Genomic DNA, 25915 nt, shown 5'->3' with positions numbered 1-25915 from the left:
AATTCCAAGGCCCTTACACACACTCCTCATCACACTTCCAACAAACTCACTTCCGTTATCTGACCACACGACTCTAGGCATTCCATACCGAGGAAAGTATTCCTTCAGTAGGATTTTCGCAGTAGACAAGGCAGTATTATCTTTGAGGGGATAGGCCTCGATCCATCGGGAGAATGCGCAAACCACAACCAAAACGTATTTCAGGTTATTGCATCGCTCCATATGGATGAAGTCCAATTGGATCACCTCAAAGGGATACGAAGGAGGAGCAAAACTGCCAGGGGGAGTTGGGGTTCCTTTGCCAGGATTGTACATTATACACACCATACAATTCTTCACCAAACGTTCAGCACACTTAGTAATTCCATCATTCTTCCACACATCAGCCAACAACTTGCAAATACCTTTCGCGCTAATATGTGCTAACCCATGTGCCATTTGCACAACGGCCAGTACATACGCATCAGGCAACATCCATCTTTTCTGATCTGACAAATCAATCCAGCAACCATTCACATCCAACCTTCCCGTACTTTCTTTCCACTTCATCTTTTCAGTGTCGGTGGCCTCATTCTGAATTGCTTTCACACTCTCTATAGTATTCTCACACATACTTGATTCTGTAGGCCACCTAACCGAATTCGTCACATACATTCGAGTGCTAAGGTTCCGGGCAGTCTCCTTAGCAATCTCATCTGCAAACGCATTACCACGACCAACATCATCCGTCACCTTACGATGCGCACTACATTTAACAATTGCAACTTGAGCAGGCAAAGTCAATGCATCCAAAAGATCGTTCACAAGCTGGCCATGCTGTATTTTCGTGCCATGTGACGTCAAGAAACCACGTTCTCGCCACAATCGTCCGAAACTATGCGCTACACCGAAAGCATACTGACTATCGGTGTACACATTCACGCGTTTACCTTTTGCTAATACACATGCTCTAGTAAGAGCGATCAGCTCTGCAGCTTGGGCAGAATTCTGATTCAATCTCGCAGTCTCAACAACAGTATTCAATGTCACCACAGCATAAGCAGTAGTCACATCACCATTCGGCAATTTAAAACATGACCCATCCACATACAGGATGCCATCCGGGTCTTCCAATGGGGTGTTTTTAAGGTCCACACGACCTTTTGTTTCCTCCTCTGTCCGCAAGTAACAGTCATGTTCTGTTACTGCATCTGACTCTGCACTAATTGGTAACAAAGTTGCCGGATTTAGGACATTACAACGTTTTATCTGAATGTGGCTTGCCAAGAGCGTCAATTCGTACCCAGATAACCTCGCACTCGTCAAGTGCTGAGTTTTCGTACGGTTCAAAAGAGTATCGACTGCATGCGGAACCATCACCGTAAGCATATTATCCATGACCAATCCTGCTGATTGTCGGATGGAGACCGCAGCTGCCGCAGTTGCTCTCAAACAACTCGGCAATGCTCTAGCTACTGGGTCTAAGGTCGAGGAAAAATATGCACATGGACGTTGCTTACCACCAAAAGGTTGCGTTAAGACGCTTAAAGCACAACCTTCCCTCTCGTGAACATATAACGTGAACGGCTTGCTGTAATCAGGGGTACCTAACACAGGGGCCGAACACAATGAATCACGTAATTCAGAAAAACGTTTCTGACATTCTTCCGTCCATGGTAAAGGAGTCGAAACATCCTTGCACGTAAGAGCCACCAATGGTTTCGCTAGCAATGAAAAATTAGGAATCCACTGCCTGCAGTACGATGTGATACCTAGAAAGGCACGCACATCTCTTTGGGTTTGTGGCACAGCCATGCGCGCAATCGCTGCAATTCTCTCTGGGGTCAATCTCCTTCCCTCCTTTGACAATAAGTGACCTAGATAGGTTACTTCTTGACAACAATATTGGAGTTTAGAAGGTGACACCTTGTGATTTAACTCACAGAGATGTTGCAGCAACGACACTGTAGCAATTTTGCAAATGTCCTGAGTATCAGCAGCCACCAATAAGTCGTCGACGTATTGGATTAAAGCCGCACCAACCGGCAACCTAAACGCATCTAGTTGACCCTTCAAAGCTTGACTGTAAATCGATGGACTTTCACAGTAGCCCTGAGGAGCGCGTTTAAACCGGAAGCTACGTCCACCAAGAGAGAAACCGAAAAGGTCCCTGCTCTCTTCGGCAATCGGGATGCTGAAAAACGCATTTTTCAAATCAATCACCGAAAACCATGAAGCCGTAGCTGGAATCAGAGTCAGTAGCGCCGTAATGTCAGGCACAACAGGGAATTGAGGAACCACAATTTTATTCACCTCCCGTAAATCAATAACAAAACGATAAACAGGCGGTTTGGTAGGATCAGTACGTTTAAGAATGGGCAGTACAGGACTATTGCACACGTTTCCCCGAGTTTCTTCAATGACATCTTTCTCGATCAAATCATAGATGATCGCTAACAAAGCTCGTTCACCATCCAGGGAGATACGATATTGGGGAATACGTGGCAATCGCACATTCGATTTCAACTGAACAACATAAGGGGAGATATCAAGTAGGCCCACGTCGTTTGGACCCGTCGCCCACAAAGATGCAGGAAGAGAATCCAATTCCGGTGGAAGCTTATCGAGGGACAAGTACATGGGAGAGACTACCCTCTCTCCTAACGTAAGCTTTATACCCGCAGGAGAACAATACAAAGTCGCATACAAGCGTTTAAGCAAATCCAGACCCAAAAGATTTTCACCACAACCAGTGGTTAAAATCAACGGAGCTTCGAGCTCACGAGGCCCAATTTTAAGGGGCAAAGGGCGCGAAACTGGATTGCTAACGGGGGCGCCAGAGAATCCAACAGATACATTTGTTAAGCCAGACAAAGGTGCGCCAGGGAGTTTCGAATGCATGATAGAACTTTTCGCTGCACCAGTGTCCAACAGAAAAGGCTCAACGACGCCCGATGTAGCAACTGCGACGTAAGGCCCTCTCTGATCAACCGGAACTGATACCACTCCCTCTCCTTGTCTTTGGCTGTCCTAGTAATTACTATCGTCAGTTCCCTGATCGACGTAATAATCGTCTACATTGTACTGCGCAGATCGTCCTTGCGATGATCCACGTTGGTCGAAACAATTATTAGAATTTGACGAGTTATCAGAACGGTCGTTCTGAGCACCACGACCTCTACCACGTGATGCGTTCTGTGAACCACCACGACCTCCTCTAGACGAATTACCACCACTACGGTCATTTAAAGCAGGGCAATCAAATTTAATGTGTCCCTCCTGTCTACAATAAGCACATTGATTGTACCCCAACGAAGATCTCTGAAAAGATGAATCATTACGCGGCTGCGATCGATTCGATTGCGACTGCGATCTATTCTGCTGAGGCGCATTCTGATTAGAACGCGGCGGATATGCTTGTTGTAACAACACTTTAGTTTTCAGCTCTTTCGTCTTTTTATCGGCACGGTCATTTTCCTCTTTTTCTCTATTTTCGTAATATTGTGCCGTAGCCAATATCTGAGCTGAGGTAGAAACGGCCCACGCACTTTCTGAATTCTTCAATTTATTGCACAGGTCGGGCAATAAGTTCGATACAAATTTATCCACAAACAACCTCTGTCCACCCTCAGTACCCATATCCTGCCCACTATGATCGACGAATGTTTCCTCGAACCTCGTAAAGAAGTCTGAAACACTCTCATCTTTCTTCTGCTTACAGGCTGACAACTTGTCCCAATTTACCCTCATAGCTGGCATAAGCGTTTTCATTAACGTAATGATTCGCTGGGGAAGAAGTTCAATCAACTGATCGGGTTTAGTAGCAGCCACTTGTCCAGCGTCTGCCGCTGTAATGGCAGCCCAATCACCACCTAATTCATTCGCGTGATCTTGGTGACGAATCTTGGCCCATACCGGTTGCGGTACGACATTGCCAAACAACATGTCGATATCGGCCAGATTCATTATCGTAGCGTCTACGAGCTGCGATAATTCTTTGTAATACCCCGCAGGATTTTTGCGAGGATCAGGCAAAGTTTGTTTCACCTGAAGCACTTCCGATCGTTTCCAAGGGAGGTGTATCCACACTCTCTGGAAATGTGCTGGTATTGGAGCATTAGCATTAGTATTATCAGCGGGTACCCAAACTGGCGGAACTTCTCGCATAGGATATTGGCCAGACCCATCTCGTTGTTCAATGTCCTCAACGAACAATGCATGAGGAATAGGAGCGGGACGAAGAGATAGCAACCGTTCAATAGCACGTCGGACATTAGTATCGACTATCAGTCCAGTTGCGAACTGAAGCCGAAGATTAGACAGGGCGGTCAGCACCTCGTCAGGCGCATTGTCCGCTATCTGATCATGTAAGAACTTGCACATTTCATCAAACACATATCTCTGAGTAGGTATGTTGAATTGATCAAACGTTTCGAGGACAACACGAGGTGGATTTCTAACAGGGTTTATCATCCAACCCATCGCCATATTGTATAGCGCAACACGTTCTCTATTACCAGGAAGCTGGCTACGTCTCTGTGGACCATCAGAACCTGCAGACCCAAAAACAGGTCCGAGCGACTGAAAGAAGTTTGTCGCAAGGGGAGAATCACGATTACGAGTAGAGGGAGAAGAGTAAGACACAGGACTAACAAGAGAAGGAGTAGAGACGTTAGCAGCAACAGGGGTTAACAACACAGGAGCAGTAGCGTGAGCAGTAGCGGGAACAGGAGTATGTGGAAGCGGAGGAGCAGTAGGAATAGAAAGAGGCAAAGGAGCAGGAACAGTCGGAAGAGCAAGTGCAGGTTGAGGAACTGGTGGAACAGGTACGGCAGGGACCACAGGAGCTGCGGTACCCTGTACGTACGGAGGTGGCGACTTCATAAGATAGGACATTAAAGAATCCTCAACTGCCTCTTCCTTCTTATCCGACTCCGTAGACAAAACAGGATAGCATTTGTCTATGGACATACGCTGTAATCTCTCAAACACTTCCTTATCCTTATCCTCCTTATCACGCTGAAACTGCTCAGCTTTCTTCACTATAGTAGCAACAGTATCTCGCTGACTACGTTTATTTTGTCTGATCTCTTTCTGTCGGGCTTCTTTGCGCCAGAACCGAAAGGCATCAAACATGGCCGGCCTTGATTTACGTTCGAACAACTTTATTTCCAAATTATCTAAGATCGACGCTTCGAAGCTACCGTGAGGTGGCCAACGAAGATCGCCGTCTTTCTTTGTATATTTGATCCAATAATCGTTAAAAGCAATCGGGCCTAGCCCATGTTTGCTATATAAGTCATATGTAGGAGTTCCAACCGGAGGTATCGGACACGAGTCCTCCAGCAGGGAATCCGCACCACAAGGTCTAAAGCAACTGAACAAAGTACTGCGACCAGGCATCTTGCACACTAGCCGAGTTTCACAAACTTCAAGGGTTACGGGATTTCGGGATTTACCAAGTCCCAGCAAAGAACTAAACCCTCGGTCTTTGGCGGCTGCAGTCGTCAAACAAATACAACAACAACAAAGTACGCTAGCAAAGTGTCACCGACAAAAACACTCACACAGCGTGTACAACAAAGACACCCGCTAAAGTGTCTACAACAAAAACACTCGCTAAAGTGTTTACAACAAAGACACTCGCTAAAGTGTCTACAACAAAGACACTCGCTAAAGTGTCTACAACCAAGAACTCTGGGAGCGACCCACAAATACTTAACTCAAAGATCAATGGCGTCCTCAGGAAGGCCCGTCAATCGTCTCGCTATACCAAGGTCTACGCCAGGCGCCAAAACAGGTCTACAGTCAGGGCAGCAGTCCGTCGCAGCCGTTAGGAGGCGGGAATCTTCGCGGGAAAAGTCTTCGGGCCACTTATTTCGACAACAGGATCGATGAAGCGGGGTGCACCTTCCCTCGGAGATTTCACACGAAGTTCCTCACGATCGTCAGGCTTGGACCGGTACCACTGATGCAGCCCCACGTTGGGCGCCAACTGAAGGACTGGGTTCTTTGGACCCAGCGGTGCCAGGGCACAACACCTGAAACCTTCGTGGGTAACCTGCTCCGGCGTACAAATCACAGAGACACGGGACACTTCCTTCGGCGTCAAAGAGTCAAGGTTTATTTACTGCAGGGAACACAGAAGTCACAAGAAGTACATCGAGTGTAATTCGGGGAGACTGCTTCAAATTGTATTTGTGGATCGCTCCTTTTATACAGTTTCTACCCATAGGATAACATGATACACAATAGTTTACAACCTGGTTCCCACAAGTCGCTCTCAGAGGGGTCGCTTAGATCACTTTGAAACACACAAGATCCGGAACATAAGTGCGGAAACATTTGGCGGTTCCCAACTGTAAAAACCCATCTTCCCACCATTAGCAAATTCCAATCAGCAGTAAAGTAGATCGAAACAGGAACGAAGACAGGTGCAGAGGAAGACGGGGACAGTGGGGAGATCGGAAAGGGTGTAAAAGGGGAGTGTCGAGAAGCACGAGATACAGGCATCAAAGGGACGTGCCTAATGAGATGCACAACTGAGACAATAAGCCCGTGCGGCAAGATGAGCCTCGAGCGGCGCCATCTGCCTTACAGTAGCATCCCCCTCGTCATAAAGACACTTTCAAAGAACATGTGTCTTCCGCAAATATCTTGGGAGTCCCAGGGTCGCGAAGCGGACAGCGTCCGTTCGCTGGCTACTTGAGGGCAAGAGACAAAATGGATGCCGTATCTAAGATGGAACCCGTGGGTACAGATGACAAACCCACATAACAAACGAACGGTTTAAGTTAGCACAGCGAAACTGCGCACACTTGCTAAACTCGTCATTTGCGGTTCATAGATACTAGACTCGACCATATTCGTGTGAGTCGAAAACACCACTTACAATTGTCACGGAACCTCACACCGTCTTCAATTTACCACAAGATCTTATTCTAAACTGATTTTCTTTGGTAGGTACCAGAAGCGTCTCAGCGGAATAAGACTTTTTCGGATCCCTTGGCCCCCACACACTTTGTGTAAATGAGTTATTCAGTCTTTCAGCAGTAGTTGATGGTGTGTGTCGTGGTCTGTCAGGGATCAGGATCCAAATTTCCACTCAGTACTGCAGTGCTGTTGTTCGGTAAAGAAATTGATAGTTGGATATTGTATTGCATAAATTGTAGGATTCATGGTGATGCGGCTGTGGTACTTTAGGTTTGGCAAGAAAACTCTTCCAGTGCATAGTGCTAGTTGATGCCAGTCCCACTTACAAGAAGGCATTGGCCCTTGATTTACCTGAGCCAGGACCACTCTGCTTCTGAGTAACACATGTTGCTCTTGAAGGAGGGAACACATTATATGTCATAATATACATGGCTTATTAAGAAATTATGAAATTCTCCTGGAAAGCCTGATTCTGTGCAGCAGATAATTTTTCTTTGTTGCAATACACACTCCATTCTCCCTTAATTTTGGCGTAGGCTTGGGTTTTGGTGGGATCTATTGTCAGTTGGGGAGTATCCTTTGGGAGATAAAGTTTAAAAAATGTTTTAAAGTGACACAAAAAGAACTTTCTAGACCCCTGAACATTCTAAGGCAGTACCATGTGTAGTAAAACATTGATACAACATTAAGACCTGCCGCACTTTGTACAAGTCAGTCATCTGTGGCACACACAGCAGTAGGATTGCCAGACTGAAAGTCAAGAAACAGTTGCAAATGAAGACGAGGCACAAGATATTAGTCTATGGAACATTGTCACAATCCAGATCCATGACTCTCCATCACCTCAATGCATCTTCAATAAAAACCCATCACTGCAGACAATACCTTATCACACGGTAACATAACATACTGAAGCTCCCTTCAAGTGTTCCCTCTCAAACCCTTCCTTCTACCGCTATTTCACCCACGGCTCTGTTACGCCCCTTGTTGCCTTGGCCTTTCCAGCAAGTCTTATCCCAGAATGACTTCCCTCTCTGCTGCAAACCACTGACCCTTTGTTGTACCCTTTCCCCGTTCAGTTTCTCCCATTGCTTTTGTCAGTACTCCAATATAAGCCACAGGCACACCTGGCAGTTCCACAGGAGAGCCACAGGGCTTTGCATATTGCTTCCCGGTTCAAAACCTAGATCAGGCTGGGATTCAAGATGTAGATCTTGCTGGGATATTGATTATGGTATAGTCTTCATGGAAAAAAAGCATCCCTTCAAAACTGCCAGTCAGTAGAGTATTCTCTTCATATTTGACAGGTGGTCAATAAGATGGCAGAACCTATGCACCAAAAAGTCTTGAAATAAATTAATTGTCATCTTCTGTGGCAATATAGCAATTGTATCTGAAGGCCTGAAGAGCCTTACAAATGCCACAAGTATAGCTCATAAATAGTTGGCATTCCTTGGAAGCATGGAAGATTGCTGATTCGTAGAGGCTAGTGTAACTCTCTATATTGTTTATAGAAAATCAAATACACTCTTTCTGAAATATTTAACACTTAGGCCTTGATTATGAGTTGTGTAGACTAGTATGAGGTATTTATACCACCCAAAAAGAACATTTACCTGCCAGAACATTGTATTACTTTAATCTAGGTCCTCCTTGTCATCGTCCATAACACATTGAGGCCTGCCTCCCTGGACAGGCCACACTACCCAAGTTGTATACCCACAAATCTACAATAGTTTTTTTGATTTTAAGTGTTTCTCTACTCTCACACTATAAGGGCCCCTTCCTCCACCCGGTAACTTTTGGCTTATTGTCCTATTGAACAGGACACACTAACGTAAGACAATGTCTTACTTACCTATGAATTAATCGTTCTGAAGCAGAAGCGGAATCCAAGTGCTCCTCGCACATTGGTGCTGTAGCATGGGTGTGAGGTGAGGATGGCAGCCACAGTGTGCTGTGTATTCATACGTCTTCAAGGGTGTTCCACTTCTGAGGAGTGCCCACTCTGGCCAGTCTCTTTCCATTAATGGCAGCTTTGCACTTAGATGGAACTCAGATATTTCCATATAGTGACAATTGTAATGGAATGTGACAAGGAGGATGGACACTGGGGTAAATAACATTACTCCTGGGTGAAGTTGTTCATGGGGGTGGTAAATACCTCACAATATAAGTTTTCAACTTGGAAATGAGGCACAACATGTGGAATCAGTCTTTAATACACCAAATACCACATCCCAAACTTTGGAACTATAATATTCAAGAATGGTGCCTGATTTGTCCTTTGTGATGAGCTTTCCTGTTATGAGTTCGACCCATTACTGCTTAGAAGGCTTGCCTGTCCATATGTGTCCAAGCCCGAGCCTGAACTCTTTTCTAAACAACTTAGGAGCTAATTACAAAAGGCTCCAAATGGGACTGGGTTTTACCAAACCCGTGTCGGAACCCATGTTTCTGACTGACTCAGAAACATTTCCGACTGCCCAATTACTATGGAAGGTAACGGTTCGGTCTCTCCTCCTCGATTCCAATCGGCATTCCTAGAGTCGGAGTTGGTCTGAGCTGACTTGTACAGCTCTACGGACCGCGTTTCCGACCGAGCGATTACGATGTCATATTCGGACAGCCATTCCTACTTGGTTTGACCGACACAGGTTGGCTAAAGAAAACTGACTTTAGGGCCCTTAGCAGGCCCACCTTCACTCTGAGGCCTCCGTTTGGGGCCTGTAGGTATACCCGGGGGTCCCTTCTTTACAATCATGCACAGTGTAGCAAGCACCATGGGGTACTCGCCACAGGGTGCAAGGTTTTCTGCAACCACACCATTTTTCAATGGGAGCCTGGGTTGTCGTTGGAACACAGCCTCCCATTGAAGTCAATGGGAGTCCGACCGAACGGTGTTCGAAAACATCGTAATCGGTCGGTCAGTTTACCCGATCCTAAGTCGGTCGGAAACGATTCCGACAAGGAGTCGGTCGGAATGCTTTCCGAATGACATCATGAGGGCCTTATTTTAAGGTTTAAACATGAGAGTTCCAGGTCAGTTTGCCGATTTTCAGAGAGGATGAGAACATCGGATATGACAGGCAAACATCACAGGCCCTGAGCAGGGCACAATACTCATCACATTGACATAATTTGATACTCCAAAAAGAAAACATGCATGTAGACATTTGTCTGGATTTACGTATGGCTACACCTAGACACTTATAAGCCTCACCCTGCTCTAGAGAAAGTTCTATGACATGAAATGGGGCATCGGTTAGTTGTTATCGTTTAGTGGTCAGCTTTGGTCAGGGAAGGAGAAGGAGCAACCAGCATTGCCCTCTCCAATTTTAAAGCACACGTTTGAGATTCTGTAAAATATTTAGAGGGCAGGAACAAAGGGTGGAGAACCAAGGAATAAATAGCATGTCTGGAGGATAGGTACTGACTACCCCCTCAATGATTATCAGGGGAATAGACTGTGTATATTTTGATCAATTCAAAGAGCATTGAGAGCCTGTACAGTTTCTTCTCCACACACTCTCCTCAGTAAGTAAGTACTTACTTACTTTACTTACTTTACTTTACTCTCCTCACATTTGAGAGTGTGGCTAATGAGGGTATCAATTGTCTTGCAGCTTTTCCAGTCATAGGGCTGAGAAAGAAAGCTGACAGCTGGATGGACTAGTCCTAAAGTGATCCAAGTTTCCCTAACCTTGAAGATCTGCATGCATGGCAGTGAGTATTGAGTCTTAAAAGACTTGACGTTCATAAAGGAATGATGCTTGTTAAACCTCTCCCCAAAAACTTAAATGCCCCCTACATTGGGAGAAGTTAGCCCAGTAGGTAAAATACTAGATTTTAGGAGGCCAGCCTGAATTGCACAGAGGGGCCTATATAATAAGTCTTTCTTATGGAGGTATCCAAGTTAACCTGGGTTTGTGACCTCCCAGAGATTAATCACATGGTGCCAGGGAGCTCACTCACAGTGCATGTCTATTCTAGACAAGAGGATACCCTGCCACCCATGCAATAGCACCAGCAGTGGTTAGTTACAACAAGGAAGCATGGATGTAGAGGCTCATGTATCTCAGCAATCCCCCATGTATCTTCTATTGAATGATCAGTCGTTGATGGTCAGGGGTCTTTGCTTACTGAGGTTTTGAGAGTCTATTCATAAAGAAGTCCTCTCAGTTCAAGTAAACTATAAACTGGTACGGTTCTTTGTGTCTTCACTGAGAAATGTGGGTTTACCTTTTTTTCTTCCCTCTTTTTTCCCAGTCCTGCTGGCTCTATAGGGTCACTGTTGTCACACACTTACCTCAATCACTTGTCCGACTTAAGTTTATGCATGTTCACAGGTGTCCATCCTTAAACCCATTCAAAACGTTGAAACATTAATGTTTTTCAATAAAAAATAACATATGTGTACTAGAGGCTGGCAGCAAAAATGTACTCATCCACTGTACAATCACCACAGGGTCTTTCAAGATCTCCATTATCAGGTACTTCACTGGCACTGTTCTTGAATTGTGATACTTACTACTCGAGTCCAAGCATATTATATGATCCCAGCTTGTTAACCCTCCCTGAGCTTCAATTATTGTTGTACATGATTGCAGTTGAATTACTTTTTATTGCACACTCTCACCCCCACCCCTCCTCACCCCCCCATGAGTCCATTGTGTGGTGTGGTACCAGAATATCATAATCCAAATGTACTCTAACATAAACATTGTGTTCCAAATATCGTTCACAAAAATATCACCTCATTGGAGATATCAATAGAAAATCTACACAAAATGGGACAATATTTTTTAGAACAATGTTTAAGACTCAATATGTACACCAGGTGATATTTTTATATATGATATTCTGACATAAAACCTTTTGTGCATGGTCTCTGATACTCTCCAGTTAAAACTCTGCTTAGAGAATGGTGTGAGCATTTCTCTGTACTATTTTGGTAAGTTTACAAAATTGTGTATACTCTAAAACCTTTGGCTTCTGCAGATGAATTTTATATTTAGGATACAATTATCCCATTATATGTTATGATATGCTATGTGTATTTGTACCCACGGAGTATCTTGGTGCTGAGCAGGAGTGTGTGCCAAGTGCTGCCTAGCTAGGTTGGTTAATTGAACAGCTATGTTTTAAGCTTCTTGCAAAATTCAGGAAGAGAGAAGTAGGTTCTGATGTGGAGAGGGAGGTTGAGCCATGCTTTAGAAGTGATGTAAGACAATACTCGTCCTACTGATCTGGTTTTGTGTATGAGTAGGATCCTGCATGTTGTATCCTGTATTCTGCAATGCATTCTTCCCTAGTGCTCTGCTCCTTGCTGCTCAGCCAGTGTGTGAGGTCATTTAAAATGTCGAGAGTGTTTGTGCTTGGATGAGTGAACAGTTGGAGTGAGTAGGCTGAGCAGCATGGATGCTGCTCCTGTTGGGGCTTACTTAACAGTTTACTTGCCATCGTACCAGTTACTTGGAACTGACTGTAACTCTGATTTCTTAAACCATCTCTCATAATTTACTCTACTGGCTACTGGACTATTAACCTAAAAGACCCATACTTCATTTCCAACCCTGGCGATGGTTAAGGAGAGAAACCACGTGCGTAGAACAAGAAAATAAGGAGAGACTAGAAGAAATGCAGAAGAAGCTAAGAGGATTACCAAGAAAAAGAGTTTGAAGCTTCTAAGGAAGAATTGCGCCTGGCAGCCCCACCAGTGTCGATTACACCAGAGAGCCTGCAATCCAGGGCTTTTGAAGAGACCAGCGTAAGGTATACAGCAGACAGAGAGGGCCCTTTGGACTCAACCTCATGACATCAACAACTCACACTGTTCAAGGGAGTGAACTTGCAGTGTATCACTAGTATGACCTGGCAGTGTTAAATTAGAATCCATTTGAAGTGAACCAGCAGCAGCGTTCAATTGAAGTGAACTGGTAGTGTGTTTGGACCATTTCAACACCAGCATTTAATTGGAGGGAATTGGCTGCATCGTTCCTGTGGTGAGTGCACATGGGTGTTATGTTGTATGTTTCTTTAAGTTTCATGAGAGCCAGAATGTAGAATAGTATGATGTGGGAATTCTATGTAAGACATTCATTGTATGCTGAACTGTTGAGATGAGGACATCGCTTCCCTGGCTCCCACCTGTTATTTACCTAACTTTCTACAAATAAATATATACCTCAACTACACCTTGGTTTGGAGTACTTCACTACAAATTGGCGATGAGGGAAACTGGAGTTTTACACGTTTTTCAACGGATGGATACTGAATACTGAAGGAAATATGAAGAACATTTTTGTTTTAAACAAGAAACGGACCGGTAAGAACTGACGCTGTGAGTTGTATTTTGTACATATATATCGCTGTTGCCACCGCTGTTGCCCTGACTGCGCTTTGTTACACCTATGCCTAGCGCCACTGAGAGCATTAACCATTGAAGTCACTGGGTACCTGCATCTTTTGACCCGTGTTCGCCATTCGATCTACACGCGCCGGCAAACTCGAGAAGGACTACGCGCGTCACCTTGCTTACACGACTGTGATTGATAGCGGGATTGGTGTCAGTACAACGCGATGTTTTACAACGCGTTCCGTTACAACGCGATTTTTACATCGCAAATACCATTACAATGCATGCCATTACAACGCATGGCATTACATAGCAGATGGTATTACAACGCATACCATTACATCGTAAGTATTGGTAAGTATATCTTTTTTAAAAAAAATGTAATAAAGTTAATTAAATTAATTTAAAATAATAAAAATAATATAACATTTTTAAAACAGTAATTAATTTAATTATAGTAATTTAAAATAATATAATTAATGATATATAAAAAATTTATAAATATAAAATAATATAATGTATTTAATTACAATAAATATAATTATAATTTAATTAAGTTATAAATAACACATAATATAATTATAATTAATAAAATTAAAAGAATTTAATTAATTAAACATTTTTAAATAATCTAATTTAATTCTAATCGTTTATTAATACAATTAAATTAATAATATATTAATTTAATATATTTAAAATAATATAATTAATGATATATAAAAAATTTATAAATAGAAAATAATATAATGCAATTAATTACAATAAATATAATTATAATTTAATTAAGTTATAAATAAAAAATAAAATAATAATATTTAATAAAATTAAAAGAATTTAATTAATTAAACTTTTTTAAATAATATAATTTAATTGTAATCGTAAATTAATACAATTAAATTAATATTTGTAAATATTGTTATCAATTTAATTAAATTATTTAAAATTAATTTAATTAATTTAATTTATATAAAGTCGTAATACCCCTGTACCCCAAAACCCAAACCCTGCCCTAAAACCTAAAAACACCCCTGTACCCCAAAACCCAAACCCTGCCCTAAAACCTAAAAACACCCCTGTACCCCAAAACCCAAACCCTGCCCTAAAACCTAAAAACACCCCTGTACCCCAAAACCCAAACCCTGCCCTAAAACCTAAAAACACCCCTGTACCCCAAAACCCAAACCCTACCCTAAAACCTAAAAACACCCCTGTACCCCAAAACCCAAACCCTGCCCTAAAACCTAAAAACACCCCTGTACCCCAAAACCCAAACACTGCCCTAAAACCTAAAAACACCCCTGTACCCCAAAACCCAAACACTGCCCTAAAACCTAAAAACACCCCTGTACCCCAAAACCCAAACCCTGCCCTAAAACCTAAAAACACCCCTGTACCCCAAAACCCAAACCCTGCCCTAAAACCTAAAAACACCCCTGTACCCCAAAACCCAAAACCCTACCCTAAAACCTAAAAACACCCCTGTACCCCAAAACCCAAACCCTGCCCTAAAACCTAAAAACACCCCTGTACCCCAAAACCCAAACCCTGCCCTAAAACCTAAAAACACCCCTGTACCCCAAAACCCAAACCCTACCCTAAAACCTAAAAACACCCCTGTACCCCAAAACCCAAACCCTACCCTAAAACCTAAAAACACCCCTGTACCCCAAAACCCAAACCCTACCCTAAAACCTAAAAACACCCCTGTACCCCAAAACCCAAACACTGCCCTAAAACCTAAAAACACCCCTGTACCCCAAAACCCAAACACTGCCCTAAAACCTAAAAATACCCAAACACCCCAAAACCCAAACACTGCCCTAAAACCTAAAAATACCCAAACACCCCAAAACATATACATCAGTACCCCAAAACATATACTCCTATACTCATACTTATTTTAAAAAATACTTAAATTAATATATTTAATTTATAATATTTAAAAACGAAATAAATATTTTTTTATAATTAATAATAATTAAATCAATAATAACATATTAAATAAAAAAATTAAATACTTACCAATACTTACGATGTAATGGTATGCGTTGTAATACCATCTGCTATGTAATGCCATGCGTTGTAATGGCATGCATTGTAATGGTATTTGCGATGTAATAGCTGCGTTGTAACAGCATTACGTTGTAAAAGATGCGTTGTAGTGGTAACACACCTTGATAGCGCGTCCTCAGGAACTGACGTCGGACGCAGGTCACGCAGCGTGACCCTGACGTGGCGGCCATTTAAAAAATATTTGTTTACATTTTTTTTTGTTACGAAGGATGTCGACATTGTGACTAAAAGACTTCAGCAGTGTATGAACTTCACAGCGCATAAGAGAGGAACAACTGCATTTTACAAAATTATATATTCCGGTCAAGAAATTAAGGTGAAGTTGTGGAAAGTGAGCCCATAATTCTAACGATGCCCAGGCTGCTGGCGCAAACCGCCTCTCAGTTCCCATTCTGAATAATTAGCAAATAAAGAGACGGGCGCTGGGAGCAGGAATCAAGAACAGAGTTTATTACTCATGAGGAGAGCATGTCATTTCGGACACGAAACACAGTGTCTTTCGGGAGGTGCTCTAACAAGTGAGCGTGAGACTCCGGCTTTTATACATTTGCAGAACGTTTGATGACACAATCAGGTCAATGTGTCGCAAAAGGGAAACATTCCTATAATCCTCGTGATGATCCTATTCCACATACATTCACAATGGGGACCCTTGACCTGCTGATAAGAGGGGAGGGCAATCATGCAGCTGAGTGTGTCGTAGGATGTGTGCGCCTGATCATGGCCCAGGGGGTGGGGTGGCTAGGCATACAATAAGGGCAGTAAATGGTATCTCCTGGCTTAGGCGATGGCCTCGGACATGTGTGGTCAGCCGGACTCGGGGGAAGGGGTCATCAAAGGAGTGGTATTCATGTCTGCGTGGACAATCGAGCGTGGAGGGAAGGCTCGTCAACAGAGGGGCATTCATGGAAGGGAAGGAGGTGCTGGTCAGGCGCGGCCGTGACTCTCAAGGACAGGGGCTTTGCGGAAGAAGAGGGTTTACGACTTGTTCATGTGAGGAGAAGGAGGGGGGGGGATCAGGGTGCGTGCAGGGCCAGAGTCGCGCAGAGAGAGAGAGAGAGATCTTATGACCTGTACATGAGAGAACAGGGGCAGTCAGATACAATTGGGGGGGCTAAGTCAGCTGAGGCGAAGGATACTTCTTCGAGAGGGGAATGGAGAAGGCCTGGGTCAAGCAGGAGGGTTACCTTTCACGTCAGGGTTGCGCAAAGGGAGCGGGGTTTCATGGCCTATACATGAGAGAGGGGGTGCAAGATACGCGCAGGAGGGAAGCTGGGGAGTCTAATGGGTAAAAAGGTCATGGTGCCTAGAATGGCTGTACATATGCATAGGGGTACGGGTTCTTACTGGCAGGGTGATACGGTCAATAATTTACAGTATCCAAGGTGCTCACAAGGAGAGGAGTGGGAGAAGAGGTGAAATGAATGCTGTCTATGTACATCGAAGTTGTCAGATTTCACAGTCGCCCCTTTTTACATAGCAGCAGTCATTTTTTTTCAGCTGATGACATTACGGGCAGGCAAGCATCGATGACGAATTAGCACTTTGTCGATACTAACATGTGGCGTACAATCATAGACAGTTAAGGTGAAGGGAAGAATGCAGTACATACGAAATTACATTTTCGGTGTGTTCCTAACAGTTAAACGCATTACATAGCACAAGGCTTTCTGACTTAAAAAATGTGACCAATGAACAGTTTTGACCAGGCAGTTGAGAGCGGAATTTAGTTCAATGTACAGTATTTCTTCGTCACAGTGTCTTTTTATCAGCGAGCCATCACTGGTAGGCTCTAATCCCAGTGGTTGTCGTTGGCGCTGTTGAGCACCGGCGATGGAGCTACGGGTCCAGCTCGGTTCCATCCTCACGCGTTGCAGGGTGCGGTCAGTCCTCTGCTGTTAGACCACAGTCCTGTTCCCTAAACAGTCCATTTGGCGGTGCCTTATGCTCGGCACCTAGAGTTCTATGGCAACACCCTCTTCCCATAAAATTGCAGTTCTTTCCTTTGGCAAAAAGTCACGTGGGAAGGCGGGTGGATGTCGTTCAAACAGTCAATGGGAGAAAGAGTAAGCGGAGTTGGGTCAGAGTTCCTGGGACACACAAAAGGGACCAAGGGAGCAAAGGATAACAAGCAGGCAGGCCCATCAATCGGGCCCAAAGAAGGGGGACGGAGACTCCAGGCACACGTGGGTTAGCAGACGGAGGGCTTCAGGGCAGCCCGTCATTTTTCATTTTCCACGTTGAAAGTGCTGTCTCGTCCGTATCTTGTTGCTCTGCAGCTCCACCTTCGGTCGAGGTCACACGTGTCCCAAGATCTGTAGCCAGGCTGTACGTCACTTCCGACCCATCTCCTTCGGTGATCGTGCATCTTTGAATGAGTACAAGACAGTGTTTTAGAGAAATGGCAGAAGAAGATATCTACGCATGTGAATTCCTCCCTCAATTTTCCGCATTTGAGTTCTTATGGTCATTGGTCACAGTCAGAGGTCTATTACCAAGCAGTGCATGTGTCAGCATTCCTACTGGGTTTATGGCAGGTATATTCATTGTCCTATTTATAACTTATGCGAGGATAAATGACATTTCCATCAACTGTGCGTTATATTGCATTCAATATTACAGAGCATTTCCCTTCAGGACTTGGCTAACATTTTCAGACAGGGCGGAGATGCCATCATCGGGGGTCGGGCAAAACAAGATTTCCTCAAGGGTCAGCAGCTACCCAGGGTCATTATGTTCATACCTGGGACAACGGAAGCGGTTCTATCAAAAAGTGGGGCGGGGATGCTTCAGGCGCTTGCGCTTGGGTGCAAAGGGGTGGGGCGATCTGGGTATTGGGTGTCAATCTAGACGTTGGCGTTCGTCTCTGAAGAACAGACATAGGATGCCATTGACATACAGTTCCCCTAGAAATGGCCTGATTTGGGGGACTTTAGTCGTCTTACCTGTCCTTTCCTTTTTAGCCAATTCAAGTTCATTCATTTTGCAGAAAGGAGAGGCAGTAACATGGCAAGATACAGTCATTTTAGTTTTGGTCAATTTTGCTGAACACCTTCGTGTTCAAAATACGTATCAAATCGGGGTGGTGCCGGTGGGGCACAATTTTACCAAAAGGATGGACAGAAAATAGGGAGGCTCTCAAAGAGAGTGAGAGTCGTCCGCAGTCTAAACGAGCCATTCGGTACACGTATGACATGTAAGGAGAGAGAGAGAAAGAAGGGTGGAGAGAGAGACGTGTACGAAAATAGGTCATTTAGTGCGTTCACAACACGGAACAGCAAAAGGTCAGGTAACATGCAGATATAGACAGAGGGGAGACATATATTCGTACGTTACACACACACAAACTCAGACAGGGAAGACGGCACATGTTTTACACATAGACAAGACATTCACAACAAGACGGGAAACAATTGTTAGTCCGCAACATCTGCTTTTTATATATATATATCCTACATATCTTTACTATCCTATTTATCTACGTGCTTAGCTCTTTCTGCCTTTCCCCCCTTTTTCTTCTCGTTTGTCACGCCTGTGAGCGTTCCCAATTACCAATACTCACACCTTCGTTGACTGATCGGAAATTAACCTGGTCATGCTAGTTACCCATGGTTGGATCTTAAACCATTTTTCTGTTCCCTCCTGTGGTGGGAAGTTCTCCAGGCTGAGGCAACGGCAAGTATTGATCGGGAAAACAGTCGGACAGCTTGGCTATATCTGCAAGAGTGTGAGAAAGGGAGTAGTGCATTTTGAACATCGGCGACATTTCTAACTTCCTAGACGGGTGGCGCCGTGGCAACCCTTATACGTACAATTTTCTTTTTGTCCTTTCCCTACCTAGTCAAAACGTCCAGTCATTTCATCTAACGCGTCTTTTCTTAGTCAATTTTATTTTTGTCACTCAGTACCTGTCCAGTCTCTATGTCAGTCCATCCTCTCAGTCGCTATGTCCTAAGGAAGAACAGTCATGTTAAGTCTACGTCTTTTCTTTTAAGAACCTATCGTTATAAAGACTTCACACATATTCCCTCTTTTCCCTTTTTCGTCGGTGGTCTGACCGTCGCTCTTCCACACTTCAGCCGACGTTCCGACGTGACCTGCAGAAGGGAGGGAAAAGAAGGGGTGGGGGTGGCAGCATTCAAAGTACATCAGCATGTAGTAGCCCGAAAATGCTTTTACTTACCACATACTCGACCCATCTTCACGTACCGCCTTTTTTTTTTTTTTTTACCATCTCGGCGTTTAAGCCCAGATTTGACCAGAGAGGTCAGGCAGATAATCATTGGCGAACTGCCTATCTACATGAGTTACTCGGTCGTAACCCTCTTTTGATCGGGTACAAGGGTGGCGGCCAGGTGGCATTTCTGTGGTGTCGTTTCAGGGCTTCTAAAGCACCTTTCCGGCTGCCTGTCACACATAGTGTGGCTGCTAAATATCGGGTCCCTTTTAACCTTTAACCTTCATCATACTTTCTCGTTGCTCATAGTAGTAATTCATTCAAAACTCATTAATGCAATCCGCTACAATGATGCTTTCGTTTCCAAAATACCTTTAATAAAAGAGGGTTGACACATAAATACAGGCCTACAACCCGGTGGGCTAGCCACGGAGCAGATTGGAACTGTGCATGGGAAGAACGAAGCTAGTGGCAGTTCATTGTATAAAGTGCGGCAGTGCAATAAAATCATATTAAACTTTCCTACAGAGCAAGCATGATGCATGTCAGTAATTCATCTTAAATACGTTCATAAATACATCGTCCAATAATCATTCATTTATACCAATTCATTTCCCAACTCATAAACAGTACCCACCCTTAAGTCAATTCATTGTTTAAGCACATACTCAATACCCTTCATATTTACTTTCATTATCCAAACGTTATATATATCTCGGTGCAAAAAGGTTGCGCGTTCAAGGTGCAACAAAGTTCATTGAAAACGTCACATTTTGCGTCTGCGCCATTTTGGGTGGGGTCAGGCGAGTTCTAGCATAGTCAGAGTGTCTCTAGTCTCGCAAGGTTGGCCCAGAACTTTCCATCGGCAGTTCAGAAAGTCTCGTGCAATGTGGTTAACAGTCTAACAATATGGACCATGAGTCAAAGAGTGGGAAGGGCGGCAACAATTTTCCTACCGGGTCATTCTGGTGTTCCTCCGGAACTGAACAAGCCTGTGCCGTGGCGGTATCTTAGCCATTTCCGATCCAAGTCTGGTGCCGGCAGGAGCAGCACCGCTGTCGTGGTTCCCGGCGAAGGGGACGGGGGCACCCATGCAGGGGGTCGGGGGCCCCCCGGCTCTTATAGAATCTTCAAGGTCGAGGAGAGGCGATATGGAGCGTGTGCCCGTCCTGGGCAGAGGACCTCTTTTTGATGTTGACCCTTAAGCAAAGAGCGTTGGGGTGTCGCTGGAAGCCTCCACCTGGAGGGAGGTGGGGGAGGGCCGTTCGCGGCATCTCCCCCTTCCAGCGACCCTGCGCCGTTCCCCGGCTCCATGGTTTTCGACATCGGCCATGCCAGCCATTGATGATGGGGGGGGGGGGGTGGTCGGTGGCTGAGGCAAGACAGCCCCCCCCCTCCCTTTTTGACATGTGGCGGGACTACCTGATTCTCCAGGGAGCTTGAAATGTGGCGGGACTGCCTGTCCCTATGCAAGCGGCGGCGAATTTGGCATGTGGCGGGACTATCTGATCTGCCGCCGTTCTTGCCTTGGCTTCGGCTCTGGACCAGCAGATGATGGCATGCGGCGAATTTGAAATGTGGCGGGACTACTTGATTCGCTGTCGTTTCGCCTTGGCTCCGGCCCTCAACAGGAGCCGGATCGGGTGAGAGAGAGGGGTGGTCGGCGGCCGAGGCAAGACAGCCCCCTCTCTCCCCGCGGCCTGCAGGGCGGCAGAAGGGAGAAGACGGAGAGGTCCTTGTCATCCCTTTTGGACCGCCTGCCCAACATCGTCTCCTTCTGACCGTGGGCAGGCGAGTCCCTTGTGCCTCCAGGCCTCGCCTTCCGGATGGGCGTAACCGCGGGCCTGTTGCACTTCGGGAGCTTCCGGAATGGGGGTAGGTACCTATTGAGTTGTTTCTATTTCATGTGACCGTTATTTGGGCGGGGCGGGCAATGAGGCAGACATGTTGGGAACAGGAACAGGCAGAGAAGCCTAGCTACCTCGTGGCTATGTTCTGATATCGAATCGTTTCGCCATTTTACATTTCTTATCACGAACTACTTCTAATGTTTCTTATTTTTGGTGAAGTCAAAAGCTCATCAGGGGGTTACTGACTTAGCCTGATTTCTTTTTATTTTTCTTTCTCTTCCTTAGCGTGTTTCGAGCTAAAGCTTTCTGTTAGTAGGGAACGGTGATCACTTCATATTTTTATGTGTCCTTTTCACTAGGGGGGTACATCTGGACGGACCTAGACGAGTCCCCTCCAATAAATGGTCCGGGGTGGAACGAGATTATCGATCAAAAGGGGAACATATATTCCTTCATTAGGGTATCATCCTGGACAGACCGAGCGATGTACTTCCACTTACTAGGGTAGCCTCCTGGACGGACCAGTCGGTCTATTTCTATTAAATGGCCCATGAGTAGAGAGCATATGTCCTCCATAAGAGTAGTCTCCTGGGCGGACCATGCGAGCTACCCCACAATAACCAACCAGTGGGGAGTGGGTAGGACTGACGAATTCACAAAGGGGCATAACCTACCCTTTTCTACTTGCAAAGACTAGACAGAGTGTTTCTATTTTACGTTGTTTGCAAATAGAAAATACCTCAAACGAAACAATTCCTGGAACAACAATGTCCAGGCAACCAACCAATCAGTGGGGAGAAAAACAGGCATGACGGATTACAACGGGGACAAATGTCTGCATTACCTGCCCTTCGCTATCCATAAAGGGAACAGAATATTCCTATTCATCTCTGTTTGTGGACAGGGAAGATCTCAAAGAGCAACAATCGATTATTAATCGACTTCAAACAATTCAGTGGGGAGAAAAGTAGGTATGACGGATTACAACGGGGACAAAAGTCTGCATTACCTACCCTTCTCTATCTGCAAAGAGGGACGACGTTCCTATTCGCCGCTGTTTGCAAACAGAGAATGTCTCGTTCTCACAAGAGAACCAATATGTCAAGTAGCCCTCAAAGCTAAATGAACCAATACCAATAATGCCAGTATAAAAATACTGGTTTTCAATACAAACAATCAATCAATCAGGTGGACAGAGCCACCCTACCAATCAGGTGTAAAAACACCCTACTTAATCTTACCCGGACCGGACCATACGGACAGTTCTTCGACTCCTTCCTCCAGCACCCGATCGTTCTCTTACTCCATGTAGCATTCCTGTGGGATTCCAGTCAGGACAAAAGGTCACTCAAGAGAGGTCCGTTCAGAATTGGTGAAGTTCTGTCGATCGGCAGCCGGGCTAGGGCCCTCTCAAGGCAGGCATACCCCGATCATTTTAGACGTTCACTTTTTCGTCTGGATCTCTCTTACCGAACCCTATGTCACTGATGGACCCCGCGTTGGGACGCCAATTGTGGAAAGTGAGCCCATAATTCTAACGATGCCCAGGCTGCTGGCGCAAACCGCCTCTCAGTTCCCATTCTGAATAATTAGCAAATAAAGAGACGGGCGCTGGGAGCAGGAATCAAGAACAGAGTTTATTACTCATGAGGAGAGCATGTCATTTCGGACACGAAACACAGTGTCTTTCGGGAGGTGCTCTAACAAGTGAGCGTGAGACTCCGGCTTTTATACATTTGCAGAACGTTTGATGACACAATCAGGTCAATGTGTCGCAAAAGGGAAACATTCCTATAATCCTCGTGATGATCCTATTCCACATACATTCACAATGGGGACCCTTGACCTGCTGATAAGAGGGGAGGGCAATCATGCAGCTGAGTGTGTCGTAGGATGTGTGCGCCTGATCATGGCCCAGGGGGTGGGGTGGCTAGGCATACAATAAGGGCAGTAAATGGTATCTCCTGGCTTAGGCGATGGCCTCGGACATGTGTGGTCAGCCGGACTCGGGGGAAGGGGTCATCAAAGGAGTGGTATTCATGTCTGCGTGGACAATCGAGCGTGGAGGGAAGGCTCGTCAACAGAGGGGCATTCATGGAAGGGAAGGAGGTGCTGGTCAGGCGCGGCCGTGACTCTCAAGGACAGGGGCTTTGCGGAAGAAGAGGGTTTACGACTTGTTCATGTGAGGAGAAGGAGGGGGGGGGATCAGGGTGCGTGCAGGGCCAGAGTCGCGCAGAGAGAGAGAGAGAGATCTTATGACCTGTACATGAGAGAACAGGGGCAGTCAGATACAATTGGGGGGGCTAAGTCAGCTGAGGCGAAGGATACTTCTTCGAGAGGGGAATGGAGAAGGCCTGGGTCAAGCAGGAGGGTTACCTTTCACGTCAGGGTTGCGCAAAGGGAGCGGGGTTTCATGGCCTATACATGAGAGAGGGGGTGCAAGATACGCGCAGGAGGGAAGCTGGGGAGTCTAATGGGTAAAAAGGTCATGGTGCCTAGAATGGCTGTACATATGCATAGGGGTACGGGTTCTTACTGGCAGGGTGATACGGTCAATAATTTACAGTATCCAAGGTGCTCACAAGGAGAGGAGTGGGAGAAGAGGTGAAATGAATGCTGTCTATGTACATCGAAGTTGTCAGATTTCACAAAGTAAATATAAAGCAATTATTTTTGGTTCTTAATATTACAACAGGTGAGGAGGTCGGGAGAAGGTTGTTTTTTTTAATTGATTTTGTATATTCATATGTACTTCACAGTGCATGGAAGAAGGTGACTGCATTGTGAGCACTGTTGATAAAGACAGAGACATGGCACAACAAAATGTTTCAATTAGTCCTCCTGAACCATTTTGGGTTAAAGTTGCTCAACCCAGTATTAAATGGGTAGAATGGAAAGAATATTTTGTTAATTATTTAGAAGCTGTTGATGAAACAAAGAAAATGAAACCTGAACGGAAAAAGAGAATTTTACTACATTCTTTAGGACCCATAGGGTTAAAGACCTTTTCTAGGATGAGTAAGTCTGATGATTCCAATCTAGATGAATTTGAGAATGCAATCAAAAATATGGATAGGTATTTTGCACCCAAAGTGTGTATTGGGGTCATAAGACACAAATTCTTTCAAAGGAAGCAAACTAAAGAAGAAACTGTGGATGAGTGGATGGATGACCTTAAAAAACCTGCCATTGACTGTAAATTTGACAATTTACATGATGACCTAATACGTGATCAACTAGTGATGCACAACAACAACTCTGCCCTACAAGATCGTCTTTGGGATAATGGAGATGCACCTCTTGATGATGTGGTAGCCATCATGAGGAAATCTAAATGTCTGGGAGGTGCGCTACGGTCGTGAAGGAAACTGAAAAAGATTTGTCCAAAACTTCTGGAACCATTTGTAAAATTCAAGCTCCTAATAGAAATTTTCGCCAACAGCAACAGCAAGGAAAATGGACTAACCAACCTACAAGGGTTCAGAATAAGAACATAGAGGAGAGAAGATGCTACAGATGTGATAGCAAAGAACATCTAGCCTTTAGTAGACTCTGTCCAGCGTTAAAGAAAAAATGTGGTATATGTGGACTTTTAGGTCATTTCAGTAAAATGTGTCGCAGACGCAGTAATGTGAAGTATATGTATGAGGAAGATGTAGAGAGTATGGATGAAATAGAAACTGAGGACGAATGTTGCGTTAAGAATGTTCGAGGGAACTATGTAATTAACATTTCTGAGGATTCCTTAAAAGGTAAACCAATTTGTGAAATATCTCTTGGTGGGGTGATTGTAAGTGTGTTTGCGGACTCCGGTTCTCCATACACGATTGTAAATGAGGAGGTTTGGAGAAAGAAATTTGTAAACAAGATTGGTGAGCAATTGAATCCACCTGATGTTTGCCCAATCAGTTATACAGGAAATAGAATCTGCATGATTGGTTTTAGGTGGCTTACCTTTTTGTTTAAAGGCAGGTCCACTAGAGGGAAGTTGTATGTGGCAAAGGAAGGACCATCAGTGTTAGGGTGGTTCGACCAGAAAAAATTGCACATCATTTTAGATCCAAATTCTAAAGATAAAGTACTGATTTTGGATGATTGCAGCAAAATGGGAGAAACATTGTCTGAGAGCTTTCCCAAGGTGTTTAGCAAAGAGCTGGGTGTTCTAAAGGGGTTCGAACATAGGATTATTTTAAAAGCTGATGCACAACCTAAGGTTCACAAGGTGAGACCCATACCTATACTGATTAGGGAGGAAGTTAAGAAGGAGATTCAGGGATTGCTTGCTAAAGGCATTATAGAGGAAATTGAGACGTCTGAATGGATTTCTCCGATTGTGGTTGCCCGGAAACCCAATGGAAAAATCAGTTTGTGCATTGATTTGCGCCATTTGAACAATAACATTGTGGTTGAGAAATTTCCCCTTCCCAAAATCAACGAAATGGTATCTTCCCTTAAAGGTGCAACATGGTTCTCCACGGTTGATCTCTCCGCCGCTTACCACCAGGTTATGTTAGATCCCGACTCCAAGAACCTTACGGCGTTTAT

Source organism: Lissotriton vulgaris, chromosome 6 (assembly GCF_964263255.1).
Source record: "Lissotriton vulgaris chromosome 6, aLisVul1.2, whole genome shotgun sequence".
In the NCBI taxonomy this organism is placed as follows: domain Eukaryota; kingdom Metazoa; phylum Chordata; class Amphibia; order Caudata; family Salamandridae; genus Lissotriton; species Lissotriton vulgaris.
The sequence above is the reverse complement of the archived record's forward strand: the minus strand, read 5'-3'. Positions refer to the sequence as shown.